At 46.8% G+C, this 16,302-nt stretch overlaps 1 long non-coding RNA gene across 7 annotated transcripts in view; it reads right to left on the bottom strand.

Moving 5' to 3' along the window:
• Positions 1 to 16,302, bottom strand: part of LOC135280253 (uncharacterized) — a 131,965-nt gene that overhangs the window by 103,562 nt on the left and 12,101 nt on the right. For 6 of the 7 annotated variants that reach the window (XR_010347277.1, XR_010347276.1, XR_010347279.1 and 3 more), the window contains exon 2: positions 5,066 to 5,216. This is a non-coding gene — a long non-coding RNA (uncharacterized LOC135280253). Of the gene's footprint in view, positions 1 to 5,065; positions 5,217 to 7,158; positions 7,219 to 16,302 lie in introns of those variants that run through there. The other variant, XR_010347282.1, reaches the window with a different exon arrangement.

Raw genomic sequence — 16,302 nt, 5'->3', positions numbered from 1 at the left:
AAATCAGTGTTGCATCTGCTTCACTGATTCCTGCACTGAATCAAATTAACACGCAAAAATAGAATTAATCTCTTTTTATTGACCAAAATCTGTGGATGAAATAATCTCTACTTACAAGAGCAGGGTGCTCACTTCTCCTCCAGAGCACAGAAGTGCAAAAAGGTTACAAATGTGCGCTGATTTCTTGGGCAGAGAACAAAAAATAATTTCATTTCAGAGATGTTTTAGAAACTTGTAAATTAAATGGACAGTGCTCTACTTAGGGCCATCCTTGCATGGTTTGCAAGATTTACTATTGTTAATCTCTACTGATTGTGAGGTTTGAGCTGTACAGATACTCCCACCTCAGGGTCACCCTATAATGGCAAGACCTACTCCTAGTTTATAGTGGATTGGGATACAAATGTGTTGTTACCTCCTTATCTAATCCTGTTAGCAGTGCAGAGCCAGTGGTTTGGGTTTGCAGAGGGTGGGAAATGCTGAAATGAAAAAAGGCAGATTGTCTTCCCTCTGCTCTGAGCTGAAAGCTCCCAGAACATCTGAAGGTCTGGGACTCAGCATCCAGCACCAGCAGAACAACTGCTGAACTGGGACCTGTATTTCTTCTAGACATTAACATCCACTAGATAATCATCTTGCCTCCACGCTGGGAGCCTGCACAGCTCCAGTAAAACAGGCTGGAATGACAATAGCAGCACATTGCCTGATTCCCTCACCAGGCAGAACTTGCTGCTGGAGAGTTTTACAATTTGGGGATGGAACTGAGTTTGGCCCTGTCATGTGGCACACATGGCTGGAGAATGGAATCAGATGTTGTGCCAGAGGAGTTGATTGAACAGCACTGAAACCCTGGGCTGTTACCAGACCTGGGAACAGGACAGGATCTCTCTGCCCTATTTTGTGTCAATCCTTCATGTTGTCAAGCGGCTGCCAAATGAATGGCTGCCAAGTAAATTGACCTTGTCAGTTTTAAAACAACAATTATCATCATTACATTATTGAAAACAGCACTGTGCCTGGAATTACACCAGTAGGAAGATGCTCTCTGACACAATTTTGCTCCCATGTGGAAATCAACAGATGAGTCCACAGCACCTTTACATTGATTTAAAGTCTGCATCATGCAGCTCATGCTGTTGTAATCATAATATTCTTATCCCTGGGAAAGACTGGGAGGCAGCTAAAGACCGAATAAAAGGAGTTTCTTTATTTTATATAAAATATAATGCTGCTTCCAAATTCAAATAATGTCCTTATATCAGCTGAGTGCAAACCTGCACACTGAGATCAATGCACATTGATCATAGGACCCAAGAAAGGTCTTGTTTTCATGTGATATTCATCATCCAAGGGGCCAGAGAGCCCCTTTGTTTTCAGACACAGGAGTGGCTGCACTGAGGCATGGCCAGCTTTGGGGCACAGCAGTAACCCCCAGAGGCACAGTCTTCTACCCTACACCCACATGAGGGAATGGTGACTTACCTGGGTACCCTTTGGGCCCCTAATACCCATCTTTTATCCTTCCACATTACTTGCAATCACTTACAGCTTATAACATAAAAATTACTGGATTCCCCCTCCCAGATACACTCATGAAAAGAAATGGAGAACACACAGTAAAAACCCCAAATTCTACTTTTGCAACCCAGCAGGGAGAGGTTTGAGCTCCAAACCCTCACCAATAAACAGAGAGGACCTGAGCACTTTTGCCAAGCTGTACCTCTGCACACAGTCAGAGGCTGAAACGGGTCTGGTCAGTGCCGAGCACTGAGTGATATCATCTGTAACACTGCAGGAGAAGCTTTAAAAGCAGATTCCTACAGAAAATAATAAATCATCTGCTGGGCTGGCCAGCAGCCAGAGTGACGTTATCACAGCCATCTCCAGCGCAGCTGAGCCGGGCATTCCCCGAGGGGGTTTGCTTTGGGAGGAGATGCTGCTCCTCCAGAGCTGGCCACAGCTGGGCCCCAGCCAGGGCTGGCACCGGCCAGGAGAGCCGATCCCCTGGGACACAGAGCTGGAGCTCTGCCCTGCTCCAGAGGGACGGGCAACAGCCCTGAGCTGGAGCTGCTCCTTCCTGCAGGGCTCACCAGTGCCACGAGGCACAAACTGAGCCATGCACAGATTGGGAGCCTCGTGTTTCAGTTCTGCTCCACTTCTGCTGAGTCCCTGCAGCTACAGGAGCAGGAGGGACCTGCAGCCTCCTGCCAAGGCTGGGCCTCCAGCACATCTGCCCAGGGAGGCTGGAGGAGGATATTCTGTGGTTTTATGCAAAGAAAATGTCCATGTGGACCCCTTACACTGTAAATACTTACTTCCATGTGCCCTAAAATTAAAATTTGGCCTTGAATTTCATTAAATGTGCCACAGGAAATAAAACCTTTCATGTCAGTGATTTGGAGAGAACAAATGGTCCCAGTTGCTTGGCTAGAAGCAAACACCTCTTATTTCCAAGCCCAGCCATTCCCAGCAGCCCATCATTGCTATGGAAGCAGCAGCACCCATCCACTAGTACAACATTATGTGGTTTATTTACTTCTTTACTTCCTGTTACTCCCTGCCTGCATCCTGTTCTGCTGGGCTCCCAGAGAGGCAGCTCCCACCAACAGATTTATTGTCTGACTTACTATTTGTACCTAGAGCAACTTCTGCATCCAGAATAACCCTCCCCACTCAGAAATGTTAATCCCATAGACCCTCCAGCATCTTTTAGTGATTTTCCCACTTCTTCCATGGCCTAAGCTGCCTTCCCTGAACAGTTATAAACTTTCCTTGCCAGAACACCACTCAACCAAAAACCAAGTCATCTGCAGGGCCCTGTGTTTTCCAGATTTCCCACTTGGTTATGTGAAGGCCAAACATGTTCCCCAAGGTTTTATTCCACAGATTTCTTCACATGCTGCAGTCAGGCTTCACTGCACAGACATTTGTGCAGGGACTGATCTCAGTGCACAAACCTCTGGCTCTGAAGCCTGGCTGAGTTGCTTTGCCTCAGGGAAGCTGCCAGGCTGAAAGTTACTGCAGGTACTGAACATCAGATCTGAAATCGCCTTCCAGGGTCAAGAGACTCCTAAAACTAACGACAGGTCAGCTTAGATAAGTATTTCTAACTTGTCAATAGTTACAACAAACAAACCCACTTTGGTTCTGCTGAAAATTATCTTGGTTATTACACCCCCAAAATGCCTCTAAACACTTTTGATCTTTTGATGCTCAAACTTCCCCTCTGTTCAGGGAAGCCCACATGCATCCATCACATGCACTGTTGCAATTGGAGCAGGATGAACAAAGGCACAATTTAAATAAAAAATCAGCTGGTGAAGTTCCTTGCACACAAGTGTCTCAGCTAAAATCAGTTCTGTGTGTGACAGCTGGTCATCCTCTGCCTTTCTGGCTCAGAGACCTGTAGGCTTCACTGCTCTCCTCACTTCACACCAGCAGTTTTCAATGGCTCTTCCAAACCCCTTTCCCAAGGACTTTGAAGAACCTGTATCCACCTTTTTCCAAAAATACCACCCACTTAACACAAGATGGCACCGCTGACCACCTCAGAGCTGAATGCGAGCCCAGGTACGCAGGACAGGTTGAGCTCTGTTTATTCAACTCATTTATGGCTCCTGAAAAGCCTCTCCTGGTGCTTCTCCTCCCCATCCCTCGCTGTGCTTCGTCGCAGACACAAATCTGTCCTCTTGCTTCGTCTTCCAACAGCCCCTTGGTCAAAACAAGCTAAAATCTTCCCCAATAATTTTTAATTCCCTAATTTAGGCTGGCAATACCCTGATTAAAAAATATGAAGAAAAGAGTTGTGGTACATCAAAGACTCCGTGTAGTACCACATCTCTCTTATTTTGCAGTACAAGCAGCTCCCAAACTTTGCCTCAGTGAGAGGTGAACAATGCCCCACAAAACCTCCTGTAAACCAAAATCCAGAGCTCTGAGTGAGCTGCCAGCCTGGGCTGGGCACTCAGCACCACCAGGCTGGAAACAGCCCTTCCTGACCCATCACACAAAACTCCTCTGAGAGGACCGGGTTTCTGTCACCACCAATCTGGACCCCTTTACCAAAGGGGGAAAAAAATAGGTTGACTTGATAATAGCATTTCTCTTGAGTCCCTGGGAAGCAGAAAGACGGGGGAAGGGTGAATTCCTTCCCTATGCAACTGAGAATTACATCCTTTCTCTGGAATGTTTAAGCTAATTTGGAGAATTTAACAGATATTAATGTTCTTGCTGCAGAGTCATACACACCAGTCCACAGACTGAGATGAATTACTTGTGAATCTTGTTCTATTTCCATAGTTCTCTCTTGAAACAAGGCATGTTTTATAGCACTTTATACTTTTTTTTTAAGTAGATTCCCCAAATCATTGCCCTCTGTGAAGTCCATGGCATTCCTTAAGCTGTTTTATACCTAGACAGGACTGAAATCTCCAGAGCCTACTCAAAGATACATTCTCCTTGTTTCTCATTCCTTGAGGATACACAGGCAGAACTTGCCCTTGTGTGTATTCTCCAGGCTCACATTTTCCAGCACCTCCCCCTCCCTTAATGCTTCAAAGTGCTTCTGCAAAGAATCCAGACCCACAGGCCAAACTTCTGTGGTTCTCACAAAATATCCCCCAATCACAACTGATCAACCAACTGCCTTTACTGGGCTTGAATCTCACCCTCAGCTGCAGAACAACTCCTTGGCTTTCAGCTGAGCTAATTCAGACATTGTCCAGCTTTACCACTTCAGTACTACTGAAAAAAAAGGTTCAGCAAATAATCTTTCAGGGCCATACCTGGGTATTTCTAGAAAGGTTCCTCCTACACTCAAGTCTAGAATTACAGAATCATCCCAGCACCCCAGAATGGTTGGGGTTGCAAGGGACTTTAAAGTCCATCCCATTCTACCTCCTGCTATGGCAGAGACACCTCCCACTGTTCCAGGCTGCTCCAAGCCCCAGTGTCCAACCAGGACTTGGACACTGCCAGGGATGGAGGAGCCTCTTTTGTCCTCGCTAACATATGAACACATCAAAATTATAACTCTGAGAAAAACACAATGGTAAATAAAACTCACATCTTATCCGGCATCAAGTGATTCATTCCATTTTCTACTACATGCACCGGAGCTTCGCTGTTCAGGCAGTGACCCAGCTGCAGGGAAAGCTCCAGGCCTCATTTCCAGTGCTCCTCACATACTGGTATGAAGGGATATCAAGCATCCAGTGCTGCAGGAGAACAAGATGAGAGTGTAAAGGTTTGTGGTTAAAACAACATCAAAGCATCTCTTAAGAAGTGCTTTTGGCCTCCAAATCAGGTCTAATTTCTCTTTTAATGAGTATTTCTGGAATGTTTTCACCAGGACAGGACTGAAATCGAGTCAAAAGATTTTTCCTATTAAAAGGAATTCAGGTATAACCCCAAATTGCAAATTTCTTCCGAATTCATCCTCTTTGATTCCATTTGGTTCAGGTTTGGTACTCACAGCACCATCTCCTGGTTCCCAGGCAGCAGCAGGAGTGACCTATTCCCTGGCAGGGGGAACTGCTATGTTTCCATCACAATGCACAAGCTCCACTCCGAGAGGGCAAGCAGGCAAGGGGCCAAGAGCAGAATACCTCTGCTTTGCAGTCATTTCTGAGCCAAGATATTTGCTTTACTTTTCAAAAGCATGAGTGGTCAGAAAGCCCTGCTTGGAAATTGAAACCATCCTCCACGCACCTCTCTCTGTGCAGTGAGGCTGAGCAGCCTGTGGATTACATGACTCATGCAGCGTGGGGACTGCAGCTGCCCTATCAATAATGCTCTCAGCTTATATTTCTCATTTGCACCTCACTGCCTTTCCTGCCTTGATCACACGGTGAGGACCAAGGCTGCAGGTCCCTGCAAGGAGCCCCGTGCTGAGGAGCTCATTGGACAGCCCAGCCCCATCTCCATTGCTCTGGGACAGCTGCTCCTGACCCACCTGCCCTCCCAAGGGGCCTGAGCAGCTCCTGGAATCTGTGGGGCAGCACTTGGGGTGTGTGGGACAGCCCCAGCCCTCTGTGCTGCAGCAGCCCTGGATAGCTGGGGTTTGCCTGACACTTCTCCAGCTATCCAGGGCTTGCTTTCATCTCAGGAGCAGCCTGAAGTATTTTTCAAGCTGTAGCATTTCTGTTTTATGGCTGTCCAAATGCTGCAATGTTCTGCTGGTATTACTATAAAAACCCAGGGGAAAAAGCTTAAGCTGAATGAATTCTGTACAGATTGTAATTCTCCATGGGTTAACTCAGTTTGTGCTGACTCAGTCAAGTTTCCCTTCTTCTGCCTGCAGACTCTGGGTTACAGCCCCACTGTCAGGTACTGGGGCTGATCTCTTAGGGCAATTTATGAGGAGGGATGAAAGTGGGGGACAACATATCCCACTGTTCTTTTTAAAACACTGGGAGGCTCCATCGTGCTCAGGACAGGCTCCACTTGATCCACCCCTGCTGTCCACAGTTAACTGGTGCTGGTTGGAAATGGGAATTTTGGTAAAACCCACAGTACTTCATATCCACAGGCTATAATGTCCACAGCCTCCCTCCCTTGGCAAGCCAGCCTAGACACTGAGCCTGACTGGGAATTAATTAAAACTGCAGTCTGGGGATAAGGGCTGCCAGGCGGGAGCTGGGCTCCCCCGCCGGGTGCTGTGGGCTCAGGCACATTCCACTCTACTCATTCTCTTATCACAGCCATTTGCACATCCCCGAGACCACGAACATTATAATCCAATCCACAACTGAGCATTCCCTTTTATTTCTGCAGAGTGCCTTGTGCAGCCCTCATGCACTGCATGTGGCATTTCCCTTTGCCCTAAAAACCAGAATAAAATCTCATGGACCCCAGGTTGGAACATCCCATCGCAGCAGATCTTCTGTAGGAAAGCAAGATGGAACAGGCCAGGAAATGCACAGAATAAGACATAGCTACTTTTAGACACTCGACAGCAGCCATAAAACAAACTTGGGATGCTCACAACAGGTGGCAGCTGCTTGCAGGGATGTTGAATGGGCCCCACATGCTGCTGCTAATGAAATAATCTGAGGTCAAACCAATATTTGCGTAGAACCACTGTTTATCTCCATACGTCAAGATAGCACACACAAATATTTATCTTCCCTGAAACCATTTTAAACAGAATATTCCTACCGATTGGAGTGCTGCCGAAGTACTCAGCAGTCTCTTCCCGGAGTGTCCCGCAATTCCCGGGACAGTTCGCTCTGTTTGCGGCTGGGCAAGGCCGGGAGCCGCCCCCGCAGCACCGCCTGGCCCCGCAGGGGCTTTCAGCACATCTCGAGCTGTTGTTATCAGCACATCTCGACTTGTTATCAGCACATTCGAGCTGTTTTTACCGCGGTGCCGAGCCCACAGCCCAGCTCGGAGCTCAGAGCTCGCCGCAGCTCCCAAAGGCTCCCAGAGGCTGGAAGGCCCCTCGGCTTGCCGGGCTTTGGTGATGTTCCAGCGGCACAGACAGGCAGGTCCTCACCACGACAAAAGGCAGAGCATCGCGCTGGAACACCCGGACTTCCCTGCCCCCGGACTTCCCTGCCCCATGAGTGCTTTGGATGGGTTTTCCCACAGATTCCATCTTTCTGGAGTGGGTTGTGACGCGGATCAGGACTGGGAGCTGCGTGAGCAGAGCACTGCCTCAGCTACAGGATCCCGGACTGGCACAAGGAGGGGAAACCTCGCGAGTGGAAGCAGCAAACCCCTGAGGAGGTACTACGGCTGTTCACCACCATTACTCACCCACACCACAGAACACATCCCATTTTCCAAAACCGCTCCACTTCCCAAGTGGGTGTTAGGCACTTGGAATGGAGCTCCCAGGAGCGCCCCTGGCACCGACGGTTCCCCGTGTTAACCCTTCAGTCTCAGAAACATTCCGTGATCTTTGTCACTGAGAAGTCTCCACATCATCAGGGGGGTTTTGCTGTGCTGGCACTGACTGTTCTGTCTCACTGTATACAAGAATTAATGCACAGCTCTGCGTGTGTGTACGAATGTGAACATCAATGCACTGGGAACCTAGCAGAGGGACCCTAGCAATTCAAGTCAAAAACTGAAATGAGTCTGCAGCATTTCTAAATTAACCTGTTGCCATCTCCCGTCCAAAGTGAGGTGGGTGTAGCATTAAAACACAAATTTGCCTCCACAACACCCTTTCCTTCTCCCCACATTCAGGATGTTGAGCCTTTAAGGTTAGGATTGGAAAGGCTGATAAAGGATGGGAAAGTGAAAAATTGCCTGCAGTGACATCTGGAGTATTTCTGCTGTCAGAGAACAGCAGCCAAATGTCCTTAAGTTATGAGAAAGAGATACAGACACTCCCTGCTTGTGTGCAGGTCCATCAGCAAGTACCAGGCTTCTGCATCTCCCCCTGGTGAGAGGAGATCATCTTCAGTGCAGGTCAGTGGGAAACAGACATCTCCACAGAATATCACCCAAATAACTTCAGAGATGCTGGGGACAGCTAAAGCAGGTGGTACCCAGCAGGTGATAGGTTGTAAAAGAGCTTTAATGTGACACTGGGTTTTATCCTGTGAGTATCCTTGTAGATGGTTCTGTTTATCCTCCTGACTGAGGCAAATATGTCCATGATTTATCTTGATTATCTTTTTTTTATTACAAAATCCCTTTAAAAGCCATTTTCATACCATCATCCTTGTCTTTGATAGAACAGCAAGTGGGGGGGGGATTCACTTTACAACACATGTAACAGATGAGGCCTTTGTTTTCAAGACCCCCAATAAAATTCAGTTTTTTTCAGCTAAACCTGTTGCTTTGTTGCTGGTCCACACTAGGACACCATCCCTTCATAAAAAGTGTCAGTAGATGCTCCAAACTGGCTGACCAGAGTCCCTGGGTGTGAGCACTCCATGGCCAGCAGTTCCTGCTGGAGAATCCACAGGAAGGCAGGAACAGCCCTGGGACACAACCCTGGGCACAGGACCCCCTGCACCTGGGAGCTGAGCAAGCTCAGCAGGCACCAGGTCCTCTTTCTCCTTGGGGAGATCCCAGAGGAGCAGCCAGAGGATCCATCCCAAGCCTGGGTCAGGCCAAAAATGTCTCATTAGAGCCAGGGATGGGTCAGCACCACGGCAGGAGAAGTGGGGCACCTGACCTACAGAGACCCAGAGCTGCAGCCATAACCACCAATGCCTGTGACAGGAGGGGTGGGGCTGTTTCCCAATGGCAAATTATAGAAATTTTTGTGTGCTTTTGATTGTTCAGCCTGCTGTGCATGGGCTCATGTATTAAACACCAGCTTGCACATTCCACAAAGAGGTTTGGGGTTTTTTTCCTGCTTTCTGGCCTGTCAGAAAGGATTTGGAAGAGGGCAGTCTCCGAACACAGAACATTAAGTTTCAACTGAAGGAAGGCACAAAAGCTACATCTCTACTGTACAGCGTGTTGCATATTGTGCATATCAGTTTGATTTGTTTTATTACCAACAATTACCAGCTCCAGGCAGGGTGACCTGCTGAACGAGCTGTCTGACACAGTCATTAGTCACAGCTCAGCAGACACCAGGATAGAGGAGGAATTGGATCCTGTAAAGCAACAGGCACTTATCAAACAGTTAAAAAACCAAAGATTAAGCACAAGCAGCACCGTGGCTGCCAAGGGGGGAAGAAACCTCCTGAAATCTGGAATGTGTTTCTACTTACTGTCCATCCTAGTAAAATAAAATAATCTCTCATTTGAGCATATGGTTCTGCTTAGACAAGAAACTGTATATATTGGTCTAAATCCAGAATATCCCTTCTGACATATTACTCAGTATTAGAAAATCACTACAACCTGTGTGCTCTGTAGCAGTTCCTAATGCTAAGTGCAACAAACCTTCAATGAGCTTCCTCCTCCCTCTCTCCTCCCCAGCTTTCTGTCCTGGACCCATTGCATTCTTCTTTTCTCAGCTTGATGCCTTTCCTATATCCTTCTCCTTTCTTGTCTCCATCCTGACACTCATCTCTTAAAGAAGGGATTATGACTTTTCCACATGAAAAGACTTCCAGCAGCATCCTAGAGTTCCCAGTTTGTGTGGCAGCCTGCTGATTGCACAGACTGAGCTTTCAGATGGCAAATACTTCATGGATAATCTGCATGTGTATTTTTAAGGCCTTTATGCATTTTAACAAATTGCTTAGCTTTTATTTGAGCACAATCAGAGGGACAGAGGAAACTCCAAAGCTTTGGTGCTCAGGTGACAGTGGAGATGGAGTCTCCAATTTCCAGAGTAGATTTTTCTGAGAATGGAGAAGGCTTTGCAGATCATGGACACTGAATGGAACCTCTCTGAAGAGAAGCTGGTTGACATTTCTCTGCCTGTATTTCCCAGCTGAGAATGTATTTTAGGCACGATCCAATATTTCCAGGGGAGCATACTGATTTTCAGAAAATGGCATTGTGAAAGAAATATTGAATTGAAACATTTCAGTGAGATCAAAACATTTGAATGGGGAAAGCTCACGATGTAAGAATGGATATAGATGGGAAAGAAGCCTTTGCCAGAAAACCACGCAGCCAACTGGGCCTGGGCTGCATCCAGCTCTGTCAGAGATGGATTCATTTCTGCTGGGCTCTTCTGCAGCTCTCAGAGCCCAGCAGCCACGGGAGGAGGGGGCAGCTCCAGGCACCTGAGCTGCAATGGAACAAGCTCAGAGCCCTGGGTCCCTGAGCTATGTCTGCAGCAAAACCTTCCTGGAGCAAGCTGGGAGAGCCCTGCAAGCCCTGGCACCAAACACAGCCCAGAGCTGCCCCTCAGCCAGCACAGAGTGCAAATCTGACCCACAGCAGGGGCAGAAAATAGCAGTGGCAAGGGAATGCACCAGTATGGCCCCTGAGTCCACTGCTTCTAAGAGCTGAGACTGAAAAGCAGAGTTTTTCCATGAAAAATTGCTTCTTAGCTGAGTAAATGAACATTTACACACATGAGCAACAGGTAAATACGGCTACATAAAGAAAAATGCAAAAATAATTCCTTGGAGTTTTCTTAAAACAGGTTTTTTAGCAAAGCATTGGACTGGCAAATCCCTCCCACTTCTCGCAAGGAAATGATTCCTTTGGGACCACGTTTTTCTCTGTGGACTAAGAAGTTATTTGCTGAATTTCAGCCCAGTTCTTAGCTCCTGTTTCATTTGCCACCCACCAATACAAGCCATGCTGTCTGAGAACATGGGCATAATCTTCCAGAAGGGTAAAAGCTCCAACCCTTTCAAGACACGGAGGAGAGGAAAGGGGTTCTCTTTGGATATCATGGCATGAGGTTGGAGCCCTTTCTGCACTCCAGGACCTTCAGTCTATGCCAAGAGAACGGATTCTTCCTGCATAGGGAAGATCCCCATAGACCTCAGCCAAGACAAGGATTTGTGCCAGGGATGAAGGGGCTTCAGTTACTTGTGTAATTCTGCTAGAACAAGCTTCCACTACTGACAGGGCTTCCACAAGGGCTGAGTTTAGAGTGAATGCCTTCAGAACTTCTCAAATAGGGAGAAAAGGGTGTTTTGTAGAGTAGACACCTTCACTGAAGTAGAGCTGAAACCCACATCTCCCAGGGAGCAGTGCCCAGCACAGGAGACAGGCTGGGATCAGGCAGGTGCACCACACCCCAGGCAGGGAGCTGCTGACCAGCACAGGCTGGGGAGCAGTTCTGCAGGGAGGGACCTGGGATCTAAAAACACTTCTCACATCACATCACCTCCAAATCCAATGGGATCAGAGGAGATTTCCATGAGTGAATGCCAGTTTTCTGCAGGATTTGTTGAAATAATTACTCTGGTTTGTTTTGGTGAGATTAAGTTCATTTAGGCAAAGCGTACAATAAATTAAAAACCATTCTCAAATGAGAACTTTTTGACGAAGCAAGGCTGAGTTCAGCCCTTCTCTCCCAGTGGAAGAGCAGAGGCACCACGGGGTGTGTTGGCCAGAGCTCCCTCCTCTCGGAGCTGCTCTGTGCCAGGGGCCGAACCCTCCAGGGCTCTGAGCCCCAGCACGCCCCGCGGCGCTTCATCCCCTCACAACCCTGGTGCACAAACCAAACACACCCCGGGCCCCTGGCACTTCAAACCTGTCCCCGACACCTGCTTGGATTGCTCGGGGCTGTGCCCTGGCTGCGGGCCAGGCGTGAGCTCAGCCCTGCAGCCGGACCCCCCCGACACATCACAAATCCCGGCCACGCAGGGCACGCGCTGGGCCCGCCAGACGCGTTCCTCCATCCATCATCGGGGGAAAGGCACGGAGCGAGCCAGCTGAGGAGGAAAGGGAGTGGCACAGCTTGGGACAAAGTGTAAAGGTGTCAGCAGAGGCACAGAGCAAGGTGGCAGCCTGAGAGCAGATGAGCAGGGAAAGGCAGCCAGGGCACCTCCTGACCAGGGAGGGAACTTGGACAGTAAAGCTGGGGCAAGGAGGCCAAAGGAAAGGAGCAGGGATGAAGGGTGAGGGAAAAGAGCAAGCTGCACCTCAGCACAGCCCTGGCTCCCACATCCATGGATCCTGAGCCTGAGCATCCTCCTGCCACAGGAGAGAACTCAGAATGGGGCAGGGCCAAGGCACTGCTTCCCTCTGACAGGCACACTGTCACCCCTCAGAAATTTCCTGGGGATATCCCTGTTTGGTAGAGTACCAATAAACCAAACCTTCCTGTGACAACAGAGCTTGAACAGGGACACCAAAAAGTCCATACGGTGTCAGAAAAACCTGCAGAGGTGTTTCCTCATGTTGTGATAAAAGCCAGCTAAAGCTGACCATCCACAGCAGACAGGTTGTGGATGTGAAAGGTCCTACACCAGCCAGCATGAAAACTGCCACCATTGTCCCACTGTCCCAGCAGGTGGCAGAGAGCCTTGAGTGGTAGGTAACCGGCTGAAACAAATACCAGATAAAAAATCAAGACTGTTTGCTACATTTGGATCTGCTTTTACAAAGCTGTTATGCTAAAGGGGCTATAATCAAATAAGAGGTATAAAAAATACCCCAAGATAATTTTTTTAAGGCAAAGTCTCATGATTTTAAGTAGAGAATGATGCTGTGTGCTCACTTCTCCAACAAAGGACTGGACATGAGGGTTTGGGAAGTCATTTAATCTTATCTTACACATTAGTAGAAACATAGCAAAGAAAATAGCACAAAGAGAGAAGGTTCTCTAGTTGGAAAAAACACAGCACCCCACTCTCCTCAAAAAAACCTTATACCTAACCAAAAGGAAAACAACCCGAAAAAAACCCCAAACCATGACCTCAAAGCCACCCCTTCCCTGGTACATCTGTGCTCAGACCACAGACAGACCCCACAGTTTGAGCTGTACTCTAAATAAATAAATAAGGCTAGAAATTCTGTGATACTGATTTGTATGAACAGCAAAAAGAGAGCAGAGAAAAGGGGACTTGCCTGGCAGCAGGTAAACAACAATCCTGGGAAAAAGCCTGGTCTGTAACATTCCCACCCATGTGTGGCTCTGAATGAGTCCCAAATAGCATCACACCCCACCAGAAACCTCAGCACACCTGCCCTGTACAGAGCCTCTAAGTTGTCTTTGCTCCTGCAACCCAAATTTGGTTTTGTCTTCCTCCTTCACAGGCAAACCCAACCATAAAGATGAAGACAATGTGCAAAACTATGGGGGGGGTACGGAGCAAAATTAGCACAAATCCTTTCAATATGAGACAAAAAACACATGTGAGACCATACTGCCTGGATTGGAAGCACAGGGAATTCATTTATATGCCAGGATGTTAGAAAGTGGATTTTTACCACGTTTCAGAATTTCCTGTTATATAACAAGGAACGGGAGCTGAGTGGGAAGCTCTGGGGTGCCACCCCAACCTGCAGGCACCTCACTCCTCATCCCTTGGCTTTACACAAAGGAGGAGAAAGCCAAACAGAATAATATAACAGAATAATAACACACAATAATGGGTTATCCTTCTTATGCAGCTTAAAAGCAGAAATAATCTGAATTATTGAAAATCACTGGGACTGATTTATAAATCAGGGTCTGGTGTAGTTCCCTCATCTCCAGCAGCCAGAAAGAATGAACTGCAGGGGAGTGGTTGATTCAAAGAACTGGAAGGAAAATATTGATGGATTAAGAGCATCAGGAAGCATCCAGTGTAGTTCCAGTCTAGTTCAGACACCAATGAAAGCCCTTGCCAGTCAAAGTCTCATCAGCCACCAGAATACAACCAAATCCATGCTTAATGTGTTCACTTTGAAGGTTAATCAGGGTGTCTGGCATTAGGGGAAAAAAAAAACACTAGAAAAAAGAAAAACGGGAGAAAAATTACTTGGAAAGGGAATTACATTACATTACATTACATTACATGCAAAAATTGGAGAGCATTTGGAGCTGAGAAAAGAAACAAGTGTTAAATAGGGGAAGTCTAAAAAATTCCCTTCTGTAATCCTCAAACCAGGCCCCTGCACTTTGCCACGTTAGAGCATCACCAGTGCTCTGTGCAGGTGTCTCAGGAAATGCCAGAGAGGAGAAAACTAGGAGGAATACATGTCATAAACACACTTATTTTGTCAATTAATTTGTTTTTTATTAAAATGGTATATATATATGCATACATAGGATCCTCAAAGAATAAATTACAATAAGAGTTGTTTGTGCAGCAAAACATTCTGTTGGAAAGAGCAGCAAATTCTGACACAGCTTTTCCATCTGAGGATAGCAACCAGGCACTTCCCTGAGCAGTTGGTTTGCAGAACATGAGCTTCAGCTGAAGGATAACATGTGTTATAAATACTGAATAAATACTGGTACCTCTGTTTTATCCTGTCTGTCTCACAAATGAATGGGATTTTTTAGGAACTCCTCTGTTTTCAGAGTACAAAATTTCTATCTCTGAAACTCTGCACTGCTGAGCATCTCCACTGTTTATTTGTACAGTTTTTTGTAACTGAGTCACATCAGAAAGGATTTATGATTCTGGAATAATTGTAAAATACACAGCAGAAGTAGCAAAGGCTGACAAAGTATCATGTAGTGGCAGGAAAAATGCAATTAATTAATATGATTATGTTCCAGCTATTTTCTATCTACATTTCTTGAAAAAACTGCTATTAAAAACATATTTTCTTCTTGTTGTTTTAGCATTTTCCTCGTCCTGGAACCTCACTTAAGATGTCTGTTTGATTTTCCTCATTTTTGTAAAGCTGCAGAAACTTTGCCAAAGCACCTTTTAATGTCAGCCAGGTCTGTGTTTTGCAGCTCTGTGTAGCTGCAGCATTTAGAGGCTGTCCAGTATCCCATGGCAACTGCTGAGAGATATTAGCTGCTCTGCAAAGTTGGTAATTCCCTGTCTAATTGAGGAGAAAGAAGCTGTGAGCTGGGAGGTGAAGATGGTTCATTTTATGACCTCTGTCCTTCAAGTGTTCCATAAAATTATCCTGCCACTTCTGGATGCTATAAACTCACTCTGCTTGGATGTGCCTGCAGATCCCCCTGATCCCCCTGCCCTCGAGGGAGGCTCTGCTCCATCTCTTCCCACCCAGCAACCCAAACCCACCCACAGTGCCCAAAGCACACAGTGTGTAACCACACAATGCCCCTTGTGCCAGTTCTAGAAACACTACAGTACAATAATTACTGTCAATTACTAGCAATTTGTACATACACTGAATAACTGAATTTATTCTGTTCACCCTTCCTTGGAAGAGTTGCGCCCTGTGGTGGCACAGCATTAAATGGAACTGAATCCCTGGGAGCTGCTGGGGTCTTTTTCCCAGAACATGAAGTATCCCCAGGGCAATCCCTGTGCCTCACTCCACATCTTTCTCCACCAGAATATTCTTGAGTTGAATGGCCTGAACTGCTCCCTCTCCATTTGCTCCTCAGATGCTCCATTTGTGTAGCAGCTTTGTCCCTACAAACCCCCCAGCCCCAGACTCCCCTGCCCCTGCACGCTTTGGAGCTCTATTTTCACTCACAATTAACTTTAACAACTTATCACTCATCCACACTGGGCTTAAAGTTTTATGTTTAGTTTTATGTAAAGTTATATTCACTCCCCCCGAGCCAACTCCAGCACCTCTTTAAAGTTCAGCCAATTTTCCTTCATAGGCCATTTTCTAATAAACAGTGCCAGTCTACTGCACTTAATCTGTTCCGCATTTTATCTGATTGGAAGCTTTTGAAGCTTAATTCACCTGTTTTTACATCAGACCTCCTACCACGGATCACACTGGAAACAGCAACCCCTCTCCACCTTGAGTGGGTCACAAAATGTCTTGCCAACACAGAAAATCCAAACAGTCTCTTCAATATCTTTACCCATTGTTTGCAGTATA

The sequence above is a fragment of the Passer domesticus genome, chromosome 13 (assembly GCF_036417665.1).
Source record: "Passer domesticus isolate bPasDom1 chromosome 13, bPasDom1.hap1, whole genome shotgun sequence".
NCBI lineage: Eukaryota > Metazoa > Chordata > Aves > Passeriformes > Passeridae > Passer > Passer domesticus.
Note: the sequence above shows the minus strand (reverse complement) of the source record. Positions and strands in the feature narration are given on the sequence as shown.